The sequence below is a fragment of the Oryx dammah genome, unplaced genomic scaffold (assembly GCF_014754425.2).
Source record: "Oryx dammah isolate SB20612 unplaced genomic scaffold, SCBI_Odam_1.1 HiC_scaffold_11050, whole genome shotgun sequence".
In the NCBI taxonomy this organism is placed as follows: domain Eukaryota; kingdom Metazoa; phylum Chordata; class Mammalia; order Artiodactyla; family Bovidae; genus Oryx; species Oryx dammah.
The window spans coordinates 11364969-11379030 of NW_024080444.1; the positions used below are offsets into that span (position 1 = coordinate 11364969).

Sequence of the window (14062 nt, forward strand, 5' to 3'; positions counted from 1 at the left end):
CTTCTGTTAGGTCCATACCATTTCTGTCCTTTATCGAGCTCATCTTTGCATGAAATGTTCCCTTGGTATCTCTAATTTTCCTGAAGAGATCTCTAGTCTTTCCCATTCTATTGTTTTCCTCTATTTCTTTGCATTGATTGCTAGGAAGGCTTTCTTATCTCTCCTTGCTGTTCTTTGGAACTCTGCATTCAAATGGATATATCTTTCCTTTTCTCCTTTGCTTTTCACTTCTCTTCCTTTCACAGCTATTTGTAAGGCCTCCCCAGACAGCCATTTTGCTTTTTTGCATTTCTTCTTCTTGGGGATGGTCTTGATCCCTGTCTCCTGTACAATGTCACGAACCTCCGTCCATAGTTCACCAGGCACTCTATCTATCAGATCTAGGCCCTTAAATCTATTTCTCACTTCCACTGTATAATCATAAGGGATTTGATTTAGGTCATACCTGAATGGTCTAGCGGTTTTCCCTACTTTCTTCAATTGAAGTCTGAATTTGGTAATAAGGAGTTCATGATCTGAGCCACAGTCAGCTCCCAGTCCTATTTCTGCTGACTGTATAGAACTTCTCCATCTTTGGCTGCAAAGAATATAATCAATCTGATTTCAGTATTGACCATCTGGTGGTGTCCATGTGTAGAGTCTTCTCTTGTGTTGTTGGAAGAGGGTGTTTGCTATGACCAGTATGTTCTCTTTGCAAAACCCTATTACCCTTTGCCCTGATTCATTCCGTACTCCAAGGCCAAATTTGCCTGTTACTCCAGGTGTTTCTTGACTTCCTGCTTTTGCATTCCAGTCCCCTATAATGAAAAGGGCATCTTTTTTGGGTGTTAGTTCTAAAAGGTCTTGTAGGTCTTCATAGAACCATTCAACTTCATCTTCTTCAGCATTACTGATCGGGGCATAGACTTGGATTACCGTGATATTGAATGGTTTGCGTTGGAAATGAACAGAGATCATTCTGTCGTCTTTGAGATTGCATCCAAGTACTGCATTTCTTTTGTTGACTATGATGGCTACTCCATTTTTTCTAAGAGAGTACTGCCCACAGTAGTAGATGTAATGGTCATCTGAGTTAAATTCACCCATTCCAGTCCATTTTAGTTTGCTGATTCTTAGAATGTTGATGTTCACTCTTGCCATCTCCTGTTTGACCACTTCCAATTTGCCTCGATACATGGACCTAACATTCCAGGTTCTTATGCAATATTGCTCTTTACAGCACTGGATCTTGCTTTTATCACCCATCACATTTCAGAGTCTACGTCCATACAAGTGTGCTGTGAAATTAGTATTCTTATTCATTACTTTGCCGACTAAGGTCCGTCTAGTCAAGGCTATGGTTTTTCCTGTGGTCATGTATGGATGTGAGAGTTGGACTGTGCAGAAGGCTGAGCACCAAAGAATTGATGCTTTTCAACTGTGGTGTTGGAGAAGACTCTTGAGAGTCCCTTGGACTGCAAGGAGATCCAACCAGTCCATTCTGAAGGAGATCAACCCTGGGATTTCTTTGGAAGGAATGATGCTAAAGTTGAAACTCCAGTACTTTGGCCACCTCATGAGAAGAGTTGACTCATTGGAAAAAACTCTGATGCTGGGAGGGATTAGGGCCAGGAGGAGAAGGGTACGACCCAGGATGAGATGGCTGGATGGCATCACTGACTCGACGGACGTGAGTCTGAGTGAACTCCGGGAGATGGTGATGAACAGGGAGGCCTGGCGTGCTGCGATTCATGGGGTCGCAAAGAGTCGGACTCGACTGAGCGACTGAACTGAACTGAACTGATTCACTGCTGATGAAAACACAGGTACAGAAACTGGTATGAAATGTTCATCTCAGCACTGTCCATAAGAGCAAAACATAGGAACAATCCAAATGTTCATCAATTTTGAATGGATAAACAAAATTTGGTACATCCATGCAATGAAATATTATTCCACCATTAAAAGGAATGAAGTGCTGATAGATGTTACAACTTGGATGTACCCTGAAAACAGTATGCTATTAAAAAAAAAAAAGACTTATGCTATGTGAAAGAAGTCACATACAAAAGGTCATATATTGTATGATTCTATTCATATAAAATGTCTAGAATAGGCAAATCTGTTGAGACAGACAGGAGGAAAGGGGGGTTAACAGAAGAGGGCGACAGAGGATGAGGTGGTTGGATGGCAACATCGACTCAATAGACATGAGTTTGAGCAAACTCCAGGAGACAGTGAAGGAAAGAGAAGCCTGGGATGCTGGAGTCCATGGGGTTGCAAAGAGTCAGACGTGACTGAGTAACTGAAGAACAGCACTGAGACTGAAAGAGATTAAGATATGCCAGAGGCCAGAGGAGAAGTGACACAATGAGGAGTGACTGCTAATGTGTATGGGGTTTCTTTGGGGGGTGATGAAAATGTTATAGAATTAGATAGAGGTAATAGTTGAACAACATTTTGAATAAACTAAAAGCTACTAAACTGTATAATCTTAAATGGTAAATTTTATGATATGTGAATTATATCTCAATTTAAAGTTTTCTAGGCAGGTAGACAATAAGTCCATTGTTGTCATTATATTACAGGGCCACATGATGTCACTAGAAGAATGGACAAAGTCCAAAGTAGGCTGCACAAAGCTCAGTGATGCTCTGCTGCTTCAGATTGTGCCCGGTCTACATTTGAATCAACAGGGTGCCCCATGAATGAAATCTAAGGTTAAAATTCAGAATACAGTCAGAATACAGACAACATAATTCCAGAATAGCTTAATACTGAAGAGTTTCTATCCTTAGCCAACACAATTCCAGAATAGCTTAATACTGAAGAGTTTCTATCGTTAGCCCCATGCTCTCCTTCACAGACTGAAGTTCTTGGCTAAACTTGGTTCCCATTGTAATGGAGAAAGAAATTCATACTCCTTTAGAAAGCATCTCTTTAAAAGGAAATACATCTGAGTACACCCTGAACTTTGTTTGATCTACAATTCTGTGCCAGCTTCAAGTGCACAGCAAAGTGAATCAGCTACATATACACACATGCACACTCTCCCTTAGATTTTCCTCCCACATAAGCCACCATGGAACGCTAAATAGAGTTCCCTGTGCCACACAGTAGGTACTTGTCAGTTGGTCCTCGTCAGTTGGTCCTCATTCCATACATAGTAGTGTTGAATATGTCAATCCAAATTCTCCAATTAAAAACTTTAAAAAACTAATTTATGGGTATACAGGGAAATATTGAGTAATTTTATTGTCCTGAGGTAGGGGGTTTTTCAGTGAGTTATGGATTTTATGCATTTTACGTCAATTCTTTCAAAATATGTATACTATTTAATTCAGTACTTCCAATCAAAATATTAAAAAGCTATATACATATACACACATATATATGAAGGTGATTATCATGATGTTATTTTTTAAGGCTCTGGGAAGTCACTTAATTCTATTTTATAAAGTTTTACATTGGAGCATAGTTGATTAACAATGATGTTACTGACAGAAGCAAAAAAATCAGAAATATCCAATGATGAAAACTGTATACATACTTGCTGAAAATCTTATATATGTTAAAAATGGTATATATGAATGCCATTTAATAACATGAAAATTCTTATGCTATAATGCAAACTGATTTTTAAAAGTACCTGTCTGTATGTGTGCATAGAGCATATACACATACTTTCACAATTCATAAAATCGGAAATAATGCACACACTAGTTAAGGTTATATGTCATTTGGTATTGAAATAATTTTCCTTTAATCTTTTCATCCCACATTCTATGTCTTCAATACCTATGCCAATATTTCTCTCAATTCCCAGAGTAGATATTCTTATGGTCACTTTTTTCACTTATATTTTTAAATACATACAAGAATATTTATAATGTATGTGTATAAAGTGTATCCATTGGGTTTCCATTGGGAATTGGAATTCTACTCAGTTAGTTTGACTAAAGAGATCTTAAACATTAATTAGAAGGCAATTAAAGGGAGTAGGATTAAGAGAACCATCCAGTTGAGGCATCTCAACTACCAATTTGGGGTGAAGAACCATCAGGTTGAGAGTAACAGCAATGGCAAGAAACCCATACCATCTCTAGGCCAAAAAGTAAGGGAAGAGAGCATTCCCAGAGCTCAAGCCACAGAGGAGGGGCTGCTGATCAAGAGCTTCAGTGGTGAAAAGACACTACCACTGCAAGATCCTAAAACAGAGAAAGAATGTATAAAATGTACCCTATTTCTCTTTCCTCCTGCCTCCTGTCTCCTGTGGATGCCTCCATAGTCCAAAACCAAATATAAATCAGCTGAGAAGAGCCCAGGTGATGTTTTCCAAAGAGGTCAACTTCTGGGGTATAGAATAAGGCAGGCAAGAGAGGAGAATAGGTATGAAGGGAGGCAAAAAGAAGACCCAGATAGTTCACCTGTTTTGCCACCCAAGATTTATTTTTCCCTTTGTTCAGATGGAGAGAAACTCATTCCCTAAACATGAGAATCAGAGAGTCCTATCAACTACTGTGTTGCTTTGAAGAGATGTCAATACTCTGACCTAGAAACTAAATTATAATGTTTGTCTCCACCACTACTGTTTATACAAGGAAACAGAGAAAGCAAGGGCATGGAATAAATAATCAATTAACATTTTATATACAGAGCTGAGCCTCCCAGGTGGCTCAGATGGTAAAGAATCTGCCTGCAATGCAGGAGACCTGGGTTTGGTCCAATAATCCCTGCCTCTATAGCTTATTGCTAGGTTAAAAAAGATAAATTGATAATCATAATTTCCTACTTCATTCACTTATGTTTTTCCTGCCCTATACAGTATCTTAGTAGATTGTGATTTTTTTTTTTTAACCTGGTGCGGTGATACAACACTTCAATTCCTCCATGGTCTGAAATTGAAGTGCTCCCAATATTATCAGGTTACTGTAGTTATCTTATGATCATCATTGCACATGGGAGTATTAAGATGTGCCCAGTTAATCCTTGGGTGTCATGCACATTTCTCCTTGCTCTCATTATATAGCTGTAACCCAGTTTCCTCATGGAATTCTAGTTCCATGAGGAACCAAAATGAACAGAGGGCAGTTTCAGCCTCCAATTCAGTGGCACCATGGCTGGGTCCTCTAGTGAAAGCATTTCTTCCTTTTGAACTAAGACTTCAAAATATGATAAACCCAAGGTTGTAGAAATGGTATGCTGGATATTTTCATTTGTCAGAGGTCTTTGTGCCTAGCAAGCTGACTGCTATAGACTATACAGACCTGGCCTCCTTCATCTTCAGGCTTTCTAGTGGATCCAGAAATCCACCAGATTTTTCTGATGAAAGATTTCAGCAGGATATCAGAACATAGAAGGACAGGGGGATGTGTCTTTCTTTTCCACTCTGTCCCCATTTGGAGTTGAGGTGCTAGCAGTGGCTGCAGCTATTGAATCTTACCCTGTTGGGCCAAAGGTCAGCATCTACTGCTTTCCTCTCCTGAACAATATAGCTCCTGTCGGGTAGCCCTCTCATACAGGTACAGCTATGGCTCTCGCCTGGTTTTAGTAACTGCTCCCTTCCATTTGTCTCTTCTGTGAAGGTTCTGCGAGGCAAGGCCCAGTCCTTGTTGCCATCTCGGGGGACTTCAGAGTTAGTAACAGGTTCCCACTGTTGTTGTTTACTACTGTTAATGCTGCGTGCTAGACATGGTGCTAAGTGCTTGAATATAGAATTATCTCAGTTAGTCTTCATAATCCAATAAATTAGATGGCTTTAGACCCATTGCAGAGATGATAAAATTAAGTTTTGCAGAGGATGAAGAGTGACAGTGATGGAGTTGGAGATCAAATCAAATGTAGGTATGCTTATGGCAGAATCTGTGCACTCAGATACTATCGTTATCAGTTGTTATCCTATCTTAAAGGGCCAAAATTCCAAATGGCTTTGCTCTTGTGGTTCCCAGGTCACTCTGGCAGGAGGTCAGTGAGGTGTGCTGCCATAGAGAGCCTGGGAAGGTTAGATGCCTTCTCCACTGATGTGATGGCAGCCAGGACTAAGGGCAGGAACTTTTCTCTTAGACCTTAAAGGCCAGAACCTGGTGAAGTCCATGCTATTTTTCTAAATTATTTAATAACAAAGAACAGAATGCCAACAACTCCTCAAGTATTCTTTCAATGAAGCTGGGAAAGAGGGTGGCTTACTCAAGACAGAAATCAATGGTGGGGGTGAGAAGAAATGAATATCTCTCAGAGCATAAGTTGAGAAAGATGGCTGTTAAAAAAAAAATTTTTTTTTTTTTTGGTTGGTAACTCTGGTCAAGTCTTCTCTGTTTCTTTTCATGTCCTAACCTTTCCCCTGCTTTGATGGTGGGCAATTTAACAGCCAGAGGAGGCTGAGGCTCTAACGAATTAAATAAACTATGTCAGTGTTGAGATTCAAACGGGTGAGGGGAGAGTCCATCCTCAACATAAACCTAATCTATAAGAAGAAAGGCCCTTACAAATATTTATAACTATGGATTATATGTTCAAGTGACAACTTCTCGAAAGATACATTTTCTTCTAGAAATAGACCTTACAAATGGTGGTTGACATCATATGTAGAGTACTGTGAGATGGCTCATTAAGCTGTATGGAGGTTTTAGTTCTACAAGGGAGCATGATTGCTCAGGTTCCTCATGGGTAACTGACAAACCTCAGTGAGGCCTTTACGTGAGATTTTCATTCTGCTTCCTCTGCCCACTTCCCTCAAAATTTGAGTCGCTGGATTTTGAATTTGCCTCTTTGACCTGCCCCTCCCATGGCCTGTCGGAAAGAAAACACCAGGCCGCCTTGGTCAGGGGCGCGGGCCCTTTAAGGAAGCCAAGAGTTGCGCTGTTTGGCTGCCGTGGCCAGCCAGTCCGGAGGTTCTGCGGGGCGAGTCCCGGTCCTCGTCGCCGTCTCGGGGAGCTTCAGGCCTGGAGGCCTTGGCTGTGATCAGTGTCTCCCGCACCTCCACGGTCCAGTGAGTGAGCGCCGGCTGGGCAGGCCAGGCCAGCCGCAGGCTGTTGGGGGAAGGGCGGGTCCTCGTGGCAGCGTCTGCCGGCGCCGAGCTCCGGGTCTTCGGGCTTGCTGGGCCGCTCTGGGTGCCCTTTCCTTGTGAGCGCCCTTGGCTCTCCGGCTTCTAGTGCCAACCTGTATCGCCAACCTTGTTTCGGAGGAGCCAGTTCTCCTCTCAAAGACTCCAGGCCGCTCCCATATCGTAATTAAAGTGGGGGAAGTGGGCAAAGCGTTGTCAACGGAAATCAGCATAACCTTGCAGGAATTCCCAACTGCTGTAATTCGGTCCAAGGTAAGCGGGTGGAGTTTTAAATTAGGGAAAAATCTCCCGGAAGCTGTAGGTTCTGGGCTGGAATTTGCAGGGGAAATGGGCTAGTTTGAATGGAACTCAGAGCTAGAATTTGCTGGGGAAGTGACCTAATTTGAATGAAACCCAAAGATGTATTGAAATGATTGTAATCATGCAACCAGTCATATATATAGGTAGTTGATGCGTCATTCGATCAGGAAATGAGTCACTGCAGAAACTTGGATAACAGAAGTTATAGGTCATGGAATTATTCTTTTTTTTTTTCCAAGTAAAATCAAATACCAGTTCTTAGATGTGACCTGAGGAGGACAGCCCCAACACTTCCTCCTCAGAAATACCCGTACCTGTTGTAATGTGTAGCACAGCTGAGGCAAGGCTGGCGCAAAGAGCCCTTTATAAGATCTCAGGAGTAAATGAGGGAAAAATGAAGGCAGAAGGGACCCAAATCAGGATTCTTAGCCTTCTGAAACACAGTGGTGTCAAAGTTGTAAGTAGCAAGGTATTTGTCACCAATGACAAAGTATTGGCATTTTTTAAAGACTTGCCTTATACAATTGAGTGAATTCAAAATTATTCCTATTGCAAGGTCACTCTTATTTTCTGATACAATGAGTGAGTGAGTCAAAGTCACTCAGTAGTGTCCGACTCTTTTCGACTTCAAGAACTATACAGTCTATGGAATTCTCCAGGCTAGAATACTGGAGTGGGTAACCTTTCCCTTCTCCAGGCGATCTTCCCAACCCAGGGATCAAACCCAGGTCTCCCACATTGCAAGCAAATTCTTTACCACAGCTGAGCCACAAGGGAAAGCCCTCTGATATAATAAGTTCCCTACATATGAACCTTCAAGTTGGCAACTTTCAAAGATGTGAATGGCATGCTTGCATCTTCAATCATGTAAGTTAGTTAATGTATCTGCCATACCTTGTCACGTGTGTACATCCTCTACAAGTAGTTGTGCTTTTGTGTACTTACTGTACAGTACTTTATAGAATACAGGAGTATAGTATCTTTTTTCAAACCCCAGATGTCCGGAAGCAAGCATTACAGAAGCAGTAATACAGCTAGCTGGTACTGTTACCAGCCTCTGTATGTCAGCTGCTGTGCTATATCCTTTTCAAGGTACTGTACTATAAGATTAAAAAAGGTTTATTTTTGGTTTGTTTTTCATGTATTTTATTTAAACCTGGAATCAGTTCAGTTCAGTCGCTCTGTCGTGTCCAACTCTTTTCAACCCCATGGACGGCAGCACGCCAGGCTTCCCTGTCCATCGCCAGCTCCCAGAGCTTACTCAAACTCATGTCCATTGAGTCAGTGATGTCATCCAACCATCTCATCCTCTATTGTTCCCTTCTCCTCCTGCCTTCAATCTTTCCCAGCATCAGGGACTTTCCAAGTGAGTCATTTCTCATTAGGTGGCCAAAGTATTGCAGTTTCAGCTTCAGCATCAGTCTTTCCAATGAATATTCAGGACTGGTTTCCTTTAGGATGGACTGGTTGCCTTTAGGGTGGACTGGTTGGATCTCCTTGCAGTCCAAGGGACTCTCAAGAGTCTTCTCCAATGCCACAGTTCAAAAGCATCAGTTCTTCAGTGCTCAGCTTTCTTTATAGTCCAATTCTTACATCCATACATGACTACTGGAAAAACCACAGCTTTGACTGGACAGACCTTTGTTGGCAAGGTAATGTCTCTGCTTTTTAATATGATGTCTAGGTTGGTCATAGCTTTTCTTCCAAGGAGTAAGCGTCTTTTAATTTCATGGCTGCAGTGATTGTGGAGCCCAAAAAAATAAAGTCTCTCACTGTTTTCATTGTTTCCCCATCTATTTGCCGTGAAGGGATAGGACCAGATGCCATGATCTTAGTTTTCTGAATGTTGAGTTTTAAACTGACTTTTTCACTCTCCTCTTTCACTTTCATCAAGAAGCTCTTCAGTTCTTCTTCACTTTCTGCCTTAAGAGTGATGTTATCTGCATATCTGAAGTTATTGATATTTCTCCCAGCAATCTTGATTCTAGCTTGTGCTTCATCCGGCCCAGATGTAAATTCACATGATGTACTCTTTGGGCTTCCCTGGTGGTGCAGAGGTTAAAGTGTCTGCCTGCAATGTGGGAGACCTGGGTTCGATCCCTAGGTTGGGAAGATCCCCTGGAGAAGGAAATGGCAACCCACTCCAGTATTCTTGCCTGGAGAATCCCATGGACGGAGGAGCTTGGTGGGCTATAGTCCACGGGTCGCAAAGAATCAGACACAACTGAGCGACTTCACTTTCACTTTCTTTCACTTTCACTCTGCATATAAGTTAAATAAGCAGGGTGACAATATACAGCCTTGACGTACTCATTTCCCGATTTGGAACTAGTCTGTTGTTCCATGTCCAGTTCGAACTGTTGATTCTTGACCTGCATACAGATTTCTCAGGAGGCAGGTCAGGTATTGTGGTATTCCCATCTCTGGAAGAATTTTCCACAGTTGATTGTGATCCACAGAGTCAAAGGCTTTGGCATAGTCAATAAGGAAGAAATAGATGTTTTTCTGGAACTCTCTTGCCTTTTTGATGATCCAGTGGATGTTGGCAATTTGATCTCTGGTTCCTCTGACTTTTCTAAATCTGTCTTGAACATCTGGAAGTTCACGGTTCATGTACTGTTGAAGCTTGGCTTGGAGTTACGAGCATTACTTTGCTAGCGTGTGAGATGAGTGCAATTGTGCGGTAGTTTGAACATTCTTTGGCTTTGCCTTTCTTTGGGATTGGAATGAAAGCTGACCTTTTCCAGTCCTGTGGCCACTGCTGAGTTTTCCAAATTTGCTGACATATTGAGTGCAGCACTTTAACAGCATCATCTTTTAGGATTTGAGATAGCTCGACTGGAATTCCATCACCTCCACTAGCTTTGTTCGTAGTGATGCTTTCTAAGGCCCACTTGACTTCACATTCCAAGATGTCTGGCTCTAGATGAGTGATTACACCATCATGGTTATCTGGGTCATGAAGATCATTTTTGTACAGTTCTTCTGTGTATTGTTGCCACCCCTTCTTAACATCTTCTGCTTCTGTTAGGTCCATACCATTTCTGTCCTTTATTGTGCCCATCTTTGCATGAAATATTCCCTCGGTATCTCTCATTTTCTTGAAGAGAGCTCTAGTCTTTCCCATTCTATTATTTTCCTTTATTTCTTTGCATTGATCACTGAGGAAGGCTTTCTTATCTCTCCTTGCTATTCTTTGGAACTCTGCATTTAAATGCGTATATCTTTTCCTTTTCTCCTTTGCCTTTCACTTCTCATCTTTCCTCAGCTATTTCTAAGACCTCCTCAGACAACCATTTTGCCTTTTTGCATTTCTTTTTCTTGGGGATGGTCTTCATCACTGCCTCCTGTACAATGTCACAAACCTCTATCCACAGTTCTTTAGGCACTCTATCAGATCTAATCCCTTGTATCTATTTTTCACTTCCACTGTATAATCTTAAGGGTTTTGATTTCAGTCATACCAGAATGGTCTTAGTGGTTTTCCCTACTTTCTTCAATTTAACTCTGAATTTGGCAATAAAGAGTTCATGATCTGAGCCACAGTCAGTTCCCAATCTTGTTTCTGCTGACTGTATAGAACTTCTCCATCTTTGGCTGCAAAGAATATAATCAGGCTGATTTCAGTATTGACCATCTGGTGATATCCATGTGTAGAGTCTTCTCTTGTATTGTTGGAAGAGGGTGTTTGCTATGACCAGTGTGTTCTCTTGGCAAAACTCTGTTAGCCTTTGACCTGCTTCATTTTGTACTCCAAGGCCAAATTTGCCTGTTACTCTAGGTATCTCTTGAGTTCCTACTTTTGCATTCCAGTCCCCTATAATGAAAAGGACATCTTTTTTGTACATTAATTCTAGAAGGTCTTGTAGATCTTCATAGAACCGTTCAACTTCAGCTTCTTCGGCATTACTGGTTGGGGCATAGACTTGCATTACTGTGATATTGAATGGTTTGCCTTGGAAATGAACAGAGATTATTCTGTTGTTTTTGAGATTGCATCCAAGTACTACTGCATTTCGGACTCTCTTGTTTACTATGATGGCTACTCCATTTCTTCTGAGGAATTCTTGCCCACAGTAGTAGATATAATGGTCATCTGAGTTAAATTCACCCATTCCAGTCCATTTTAGTTCACTGATTCCTAAAATGTTGATGTTCACTCTTGCCATCTCCTGTTTGACCCCTTCCAATTTGCCTTGATTCATGGACCTAACATTCCAGGTTCCTATGCAATATTGCTCTTTATACCATCAGACTTAACTTCCATCACCAGTCACATCCACAACTGGGTGTTATTTTGGCTTTGGCTCTGTCTCTTCATTCTTTCTGGAGTTATTTCTCCACTGATCCCCGTAGCATACTGGGTACCTACTGACCTGGGGAGTTCATCTTTCAGTGTCCTATCTTTTCGGCTTTTCATGCTATTCGTGGGGTTCTCAAGGCAAGAATATTGAAGTGGTTTGCCATTCCCTTTTCCAGTGGACCATCTTTGTCAGAACTCTCCCCCATGACCTGTCCATCTTGGGTGGCCCTACACAGCCTGGCTCATAGTTTCATTGAGTTAGACAGGGCTGTGTCCATGAGGTCATCACATCAGTCCATGTGTACCTAGTATAGTACAGTACTATATACCTGATCATGTTAGTTGGATACCTAGGCTAACTCTGTTGGACTTACAAACAAATTGGACTTACAAACGTCCTCTTGGGATGGAATCTGTTTGTATGTAGGGGACATACCGTATATATTTTGTGAGTTGGAGAATGAAAGCTGAGAATATTCTGGAAACCTTAAGGAACCTGCCAGACTTTGGAAAATGGCTTTGTTAGGGTCAGAAAAGAGGGGAAGGTTGAGAACACTGAACTCCAGGGCACAGTTCACAAGGTGTGGTGTACTCGTTTTCAGGTGTGGTCTCCTTTGGGAACTTCAAGGAAGCTATTCTTCCTGATTAGCTTCTACCTGTAACCTGTGGGAATATCCCCTGATATACCCAAACTACAATCCAGACTGAAGAAGGCAAGGCCAAGAAAGAGGTAAGCCGAAGTCCTAACTTTCCAGATAGTTTCTCTTCCCTAGATGAGGATTGTAACTCCACTTCAGAGGAGAGTCCACCCCCTTATAAATAGAAGCACTCTATGGGACCCAACTCTGACATACAGGGTGTGTGTGTGGGTGGGTGTGGGTGTGTATGTGTGTGTGTGTAAATAGGATTAGAGGACAGCTATTTTCTTTATAAATGTTTGCTGCATATGTAAAAATTCAATTATCTACTCCTACATGCAAAAGAAAAATAAGAAATGGCAACTGTTTGAGCTACAGTTTCTCTTGTATCATGCTTTCTGCAACATTTGTGGGAAAGAGACACCCTCAGTTCAGTTCAGTTCAGTCGCTCAGTCGTGTCCGACTCTTTGCGACCCCATGAATCGCAGCATGCCAGGCCTCCTGTCCATCACCAACTCCTGGAGTTCACTCAGATTCACGTCCATCGAGTCAGTGATGCCATCCAGCCATCTCATCCTCTGTCGTCCCCTTCTCCTCCTGCCCCCAATCCCTCCCAGCATCAAAGTCTTTTCCAATGAGTCAACTCTTCGCATGAGGTGGCCAAAATACTGGAGTTTCAGCTTTAGCATCATTCCTTCCAAAGAAATCCCAGGGCTGATCTCCTTCAGAATGGACTGGTTGGATCTCCTTGCAGTCCAAGGAACTCTCAATATTGTAAAGTAAAATAAAGTAAAAATAAAAATTAAAAAAAGAAAAAAGAGTCTTCTCCAACACCACAGTTCAAAAGCATCAATTCTTTGGCGCTCAGCCTTCTTCACAGTCCAACTGTCACATCCATACATAACTACTGGAAAAACCATAGCCTTGACTAGACGCACCTTAGTCGGCAAAGTAATGTCTCTGCTTTTGAATATGCTATCTAGAGACACCCTGGGGACTGCCAAAATGGGTAATATATTGCTTCTGCCTTCAGGCAAGTTCTGCTCTGCTGTTGGAGACAATGGACATGGGCCTGTGAAAGTGGAGAACGGAGAGAACTTCTGCTAGATCTTTCCACCTTACTGGGTGGCTGTGCCTCTGGTCACAGAATGGAGTAGAACAGCAGCTGAGGGATGGGGTGGGTAGGGAAATCTTGACTTCCCAGGCCTGTTCAGGATTGTGCCTCTCCTCCTCTGGTTCAGCTTCTTATGCCTAACATTGAAGCTGACTCTGGCTTGGAGCCTCCTATAAATCCATGGTGTGTCTCTGGCCAAAATACAGGGAAGCCACTGATGTCTGGCGTGTAATATCCACTCACTTGGAGTCCCATTAGCGGGGATAACCCATTATGTCTGGCATGAAATGCCCTCCCTCTTCCTTCATCTTCTTACCAGTTAAGCTAGAACCCACGATTTTTTTTTTTTTTGGCTGCGGGTATGGAAAATAGGAGCCCTCCCCAGGGTTCCCACAGAATATTGTGAATCCTGGGTAGAAAGCATTAAGAATGACCGCTCTGAGCTGAGGTTCACAAAGTGCTCAATGGCTTACCGAAGAGAATCAGCAACATTGTTGAGGAGGGTAGAGGAGTCATAACTTTCTTGAGCTTTGTAGTGTTCTGAAGGCAGAATCAACAACTAACTGAGGTCTTCTGTACCTACCCAGTTGACTTAAGGACAAAATACTGAGTTCTGGACCATCTAGAATTGCCAGCCCATTTAAGAACTTCTTAAGTAAGATAAA

General features: G+C 42.0%; 1 protein-coding gene across 2 annotated transcripts in view; it reads left to right on the forward strand.

Annotated features, from left to right (window-relative positions):
• Nucleotides 1–6575: 6575 nt before the first annotated feature.
• LOC120860226 (plasminogen receptor (KT)) overlaps nt 6576–14062 on the forward strand; it is a 36045-nt gene continuing 28558 nt past the window's right edge. Inside the window, exons 1-3 of one of the 2 annotated variants that reach the window (XM_040236009.1) lie at nt 6861–6967; nt 7131–7294; nt 12248–12375. The gene's annotated coding sequence lies outside the window, so the exon portion shown is untranslated. Of the gene's footprint in view, nt 6968–7130; nt 7295–12247; nt 12376–14062 lie in introns of both variants that reach the window. The other variant, XM_040236010.1, reaches the window with a different exon arrangement.